This window comes from Meles meles, chromosome 3 (genome assembly GCF_922984935.1).
Source record: "Meles meles chromosome 3, mMelMel3.1 paternal haplotype, whole genome shotgun sequence".
Lineage (NCBI taxonomy): Eukaryota > Metazoa > Chordata > Mammalia > Carnivora > Mustelidae > Meles > Meles meles.
In genome coordinates, this window is record NC_060068.1 from 180,833,149 (window position 1) to 180,838,652 (window position 5,504).

The following is a 5,504-nucleotide window of genomic DNA, read 5'->3' on the forward strand; positions in this document are numbered from 1 at the left end:
GACCGCTCGGGAGGGCACATGGCGCAGGGAGGGCACATGGCATAGTGACGGCACAGGGAGGGCACAGGGTGGACACATAGCACAGGGACAGCACAGGGAGGGCACACGGCACAGGGACAGCACACGGTGGGCACACGGCACAGTGACGTCATAGGGAGGACCTCCCACGTTCTCTGCGATCACTATTCCATTATCTGCCCAGGGAAACAAACCACCATAAACACCAGCCTCTCTTCTCCCTGGGCTTGTCCAGACTCGGCCGTGGCCTGGTCTTCATCCCCAGGGCTACGTCCTATCATGTACGCATCTGCTGGGCTTCGCCTGAGATGCAGTGAACCCCGGCAGTCCCGAAGGGCCAAGAACCCCACATCGGTGGTGACAGGAATGCTCAGCCAGGCGTAGAGCCCCTGGGCTCCTCCCCATTCCCAAGGCAGCTCCCAGCTACGCTCCGCCAGCGCCAGCCACAAGGCTCGTTTTTTCCCATGGACCCAGCCCCGTGTCCCCAGGCCAGGCTCTATCTGGCCTCCCTGGATACTGCGCGGTCCTCACGGTCCTCTGCTTGCTTCCTGCGTTCTCGTGGTGCCATTCACCTGCCTTGATCACAGCCCCGATGACACTGCGTTACAGCTGTTTCATGAAGTACCAGAAACCCCTTCCCTGGGCAAGCGTTCGAAGCAGAAGTCACGTTGTATCCCTGGTGACTTTGCCTGCATGTTCCCAGCAAACGGCGCGACCACGTCATGTTCTGGAAGAACAGAGCAGTGTGCAGACTGCCGGGGGCGACTCTCGGCCTGATGCTGCTCTTGCTGCCTGGACTGTTGGCTTTGGACCCAATCCACAAGACATGGGGACTCCTTTCTTTCGACAAAACCAAATGTGTCCACAGTGTGCTGAGGGCAGGACCTGTCATGTCGAACAAGATGACACAGAGGCCCTTGTGGTAGTACGCATCGCCTCCATCGAGCACGGAGAAATCATTGCCCTCCAAGGTCAGCAGGGCACATGGAGCCCCGGGTGGTCCAGCACAGAGGAGGATGGCAGGGCCTACACTGACCAGTCCAGGAGAGCGGCTCTGAGACCCACGTGCAGAGTGGCTGTGGGGATGTGCCAAGCCGTGAGGAAGGAAAGAGACCAGCTTAGGCACGGCGCTGGGGGACTCCTGGGGCCGGAGCGGGAAGGGGGACTGGCAGGGGCAGGCTGAGAAGGCCAGTAGGCGTGCGGACCCAGACCAGTGGGGTGGACCTGTGGGACCACGGAAGGGCCCCGTGTGCAAGGACTCCAGCCTCCTCACAGAGACTGAGCCGGAAGGTGTGAGCCCTCTCTCCACAGTGTCTTCCCTCCACCCCGCCTGCGGGCTGCTGCTCCCCGTGGGGTGGGGGGCCACTGTCTGGGTCTGAGCAGCTCAGTGTGTTGTTAGGAATGAGGAGGGAGGGGACAGGGCTTCGGGAAGTGCCCTGGACTCAGTGGTGATCCCCTTGTGTGAGCAGCCTCCTGTGGACAGAGAGCGGAGGCCGCTGGTTCTCCCGTCTTCACACGCTCCCCGGACGCCTGGCCAGGGAGGATCTGAGGTCAGGCCAGGGCGGGGACCCCACTGCTGGCGGGAACATGGGGAGATGCTTCCGGTGGTGTGTCGCCCAGCCTGGCCGCCGTGGACCCTCACTTCCACGTGAGCTCGGTGTCTGCGGCCGAGTGGGGAGCCGCCGCGGGTCCGTGCCTCGCCCCGTCACCTTCCACCCGCAGCTTTCATCACGAAGCACTGACAGACGACATGCGTTGGTTTGGCGGCGGTTAAGTGCCGGGCCAGGGCCTGGGGCTGCACGCAGCGCTCTGACAGGAGCCCCATGTGCGGGCCAACACAGCCGCACGCGCCGTTTGATGAAACGCAGACGGATTTGAAAGTTGATTTGTAAAACCAAAGTCCAAAGGCATTGTCTTCCCATCTTCCACATCCGGGTGGGTGTTCTGTATCACCATTCAGATCTGCCAGAAGTCACTGATGAATGGAATCGTTCTGACCGTGGGGCTCTCCTACGGCCATGCCGTGTGGTTCCCATGCTGGGTTGCAGGCCCGGGAGGAGCCCACAAAACCCTCCTGACATCTCCTGCCTGCTCACATTTGAGCTAGGGATTGCCCTCGGGCCAACGCCTGAGCAGGAAAGTCTTCTCGTCCTCTAGAATGAGCTTCACCATGTCCGAGCTCGGAGCAGGGCTGGCCCGCGGAGGTCCCCGGGGAAATCTTCTCTAAGACAAGATGACCGTGTCTCACTCCAGTTCCACCAAACTAGAAAATTCTGTGGGTCAGCCTGTTGGGAAAGTGCTGGCAGGCTTGCCATCAACACCTTACCTCATCCTGCTGCCCTTCCTGGGCAACGGGGCGGCTTGCAGAGCACAGAGGACTGCAAAGCAAGGTTCAACCATCCGTGTTTAAACATTTACCCTGTGCAGGAGAGGGGTCTCGGCAGCTGAGGTCACACTGCAGCTTCAACCCAACTTCCCCACCAGGGTGCCTGGCTGGTTCTGGCTTCTCCTGGGGGAGGGCAGAGAGCCCTACTCCGCCCTGCTGGCCCCCTGGAGGAGACGACAGGGAGGAGAAGAAATTCGTTGAGGATGGGAAACCCAGGAGAGGGGACAGCAAAACCACGGGAGTAGAACTCATCTTCATTCCAGGGACCTGTACCCCAAACTTAAGTTGATTAACTGCTCCTTCTTGGGGCAGAGTGAGTGGGTGGGAGCAAGGGACAGAAGCTAGAAATTTCTCCTGGTGCTGGGACATGCAGAGGAAGAGTCCCTGCTGGCAGAGAGGGACCAGGACAGGTGACCTTTCCTCTCCTGACGCCAACATTCCATTTTCCCATCTGCCCTTTCCAGGCCGCACCCTCCTGCTCAGACCACATGATGCTAAAGTTGGACATGTCCTCGGAAATGACCTCGTGTTCATCATGTGGCCGTCTGGCTTCCCTAAGCACCCATACCCAGGCCGTGAGGGTTCCTGGACATACGTGCACTACTGGGCCCTTTGGGCCAGTGGCCTTTCTGATCTAGTTGGGCCCCAGTGCAAAACTGATCCTTGACTTCAACGTATATCCTCCACCAATGCCTTCTCCACCGACCGAACAAAACAACAAACAAACAAACAAAAAACCAGTATTTACTAGTCTGTTAACCCCCTGGTCAGTTTCTTCTCCTACAACACGCAGCAACAACCCTTGGCATTACCTACTCTGGGGTCCATGGCTCTTCCCGTTCTCCCTTCTGCTCTCCCTGTCATTGGTCCTAGAGTGTCCGGACCTCTGATGTGCAGACTTTCCTTCTGCAAACATCCCCAGAGAAACACCCTCACGTCTACATCATGAACAACCAACTTACAACAGAACACCTCCAGCCCCTCTTGGTCTTGCTGTTTTTTCAGATACGATCTGAACCTTCTCCTATTTCTTGTGATTGTGGTTCTAGCAGAATAGGCTGGCATTTGCCCTTCTTGCCCCCACCCCTCTGATTCCCTGTACTCAAGCCGAGGTCAGGGGTCTACCACCTACCCTGTGGAAACTCCTCTCAGCCAGGTCCTAGTGAGGGGCCAGGAAGCCAACGGACTGGCTCATCCCATCTTTGCAGGTAGCATCTGACCTTGAAATGCCCTTCAGCTTTCATCTGTTCTGTTTGTGCCTGTGTGATCCTCTCTGGTTCTGTGGCTTCTCTTCCCTGTGCTCTGCTCTCATGATGCAGCTGTGCTCTGGTCCCTTGGACCCGTGTTTCTCCAACTACCACCTTTGACTCTTCTCTTTTCATTTCTCTTCGTCTGTATCCAGACAATCTGCTAATCTCTATACTTAGGCACCTGACTGGACACTGGACTGGTCTGCCTGGCTGTCTTCAGACTGGGTGATGTTTGCCTGCAGGTTCCTGCTCTTCACGGAGTCTCTGGCTTGAGGGAAAGGGCTATGATGTGGATCCCCAGACCCTGAGCGAGCCTGGGGGCAGCACCTTGCTGAGTCCATTCTTTACAAAGTCTGTTCGGCCGGAGGTCATGGGTGGAGATCCTGGGAGCTGCCTGGGAGCCATAGTTGCCACTTTCAAGCCGCACTTACGGTGGAACCCACATGCTCTGCCCACCACGTGTGAGAGCTCAGGCTTGTCTATTCCAGGGGGAACAGCAGGGGAGACCTCACTGGCTGCAGACAGCCTGCCTAGCTCCCTCCTAGTTATGAGAATACAACATGACCACCATTTCAGGCTTATCTCTTGGAAATCCCAAGGAGACCCACTTTGTGATTTTTGACAGCAGGATGTGAGTCTGACACAGTCAGAAAGGCTCTGCTAGGGTCTGATGAGGCTGGGAGCCTGGCAGCGTGCCCATAACTCGTGGGTGAACATGGGCCAAGGCTGAAGAAGAAATCCGTCTAGACTTTAGTCAGGCCAAGGAGGATGGTAAGGTCACCCCAGACAGGTGCATGAACTAGAGATTGGAGAGCTTTTCCAAATGGCAATAAAGAAAGCAATACTACAAACAAAAAATAAAGGAGGAAACAAAACACAATCTCAGTGCAGGAAGAGCAGGAGCCCGACCCAAAAATCGGCACCTCTCGGGAAACCTGGCACAGCAAGGAGAGAAGGAGGTAGAAGCCGGTGCTGCTGTGCGGGACCCTGGCTGCGTCCGGCCTGGCCAGCACCATGTGTGCGTCCCGAGACGACTGGCGCTGTGCTCAGTCCATGCACGAGTTCTCCGCCAAGGACATCGGTGGACGCACGGTTGACCTGGACAAGTACCTGGGCTTCGCGTGCATCGTCACCAACGTGGCCTCGCAATGAGGCAAAACAGACGTAAACTATACTCAGCTTGTCGACCTGCACGCCCCATACGCTGAGTGTGGTTTACGGATCCTGGCCTTCCCTTGCCACCAGTCTGGGAGGCAGGAGCCAGGGAGCAACGCGGAGATCAAAGAGTTCGCGGCCGGCTATAACGTCAAGTTTGATATGTACAGCAAGATCTGTGTGAACGGGGACGACGCTCACCCCCTGTGGAAGTGACTGAAAGTCCAGCCCAAGGGGCGGGGAATCCTTGGGAATGCCATCAACTGGAATTTCACCAAGTTCCTCATTGACAAGAACGGCTGTGTGGTAAAGCGGTAGGGTCCCATGGAAGAGCCCCTGGTAATCGAGAAGGACTTGCCGCGCTACCTGTAGCTCCTGTAGCTTGGCCCATGATCTCTTTGAGTATTTTCTTTGGGAAAGTTGCAATTGTAAGTTCTTTTCCCTGTGCCTTTGATATACATGGAACTCTTAAAAACCTCTTGCACTTTTATAGCCTAGTGGTGTCTTTTTCTTCTTTTCTTTTCATTTTTTTCTTTTCTTTCTTTTTCAAGACACTGAGAGCCGTGCCTTTGAGACATAATCATGAAGGAAGATAGCAGCTACGTCTCCCTGTCTCTGTGGGAGGGTAGGGGCCTTCGTTTGATGGGTGACAGTGAGCAAACACAGATGGCCTAAATGGGGGACAGAAACCTTTG

The 5,504-nt window shown here is 56.4% G+C and overlaps 1 pseudogene; it reads left to right on the top strand.

Moving 5' to 3' along the window:
* Positions 1 to 4,623: 4,623 nt before the first annotated feature.
* On the top strand, positions 4,624 to 5,181 carry LOC123938733 (annotated as a pseudogene).
* Positions 5,182 to 5,504: the final 323 nt, after the last annotated feature.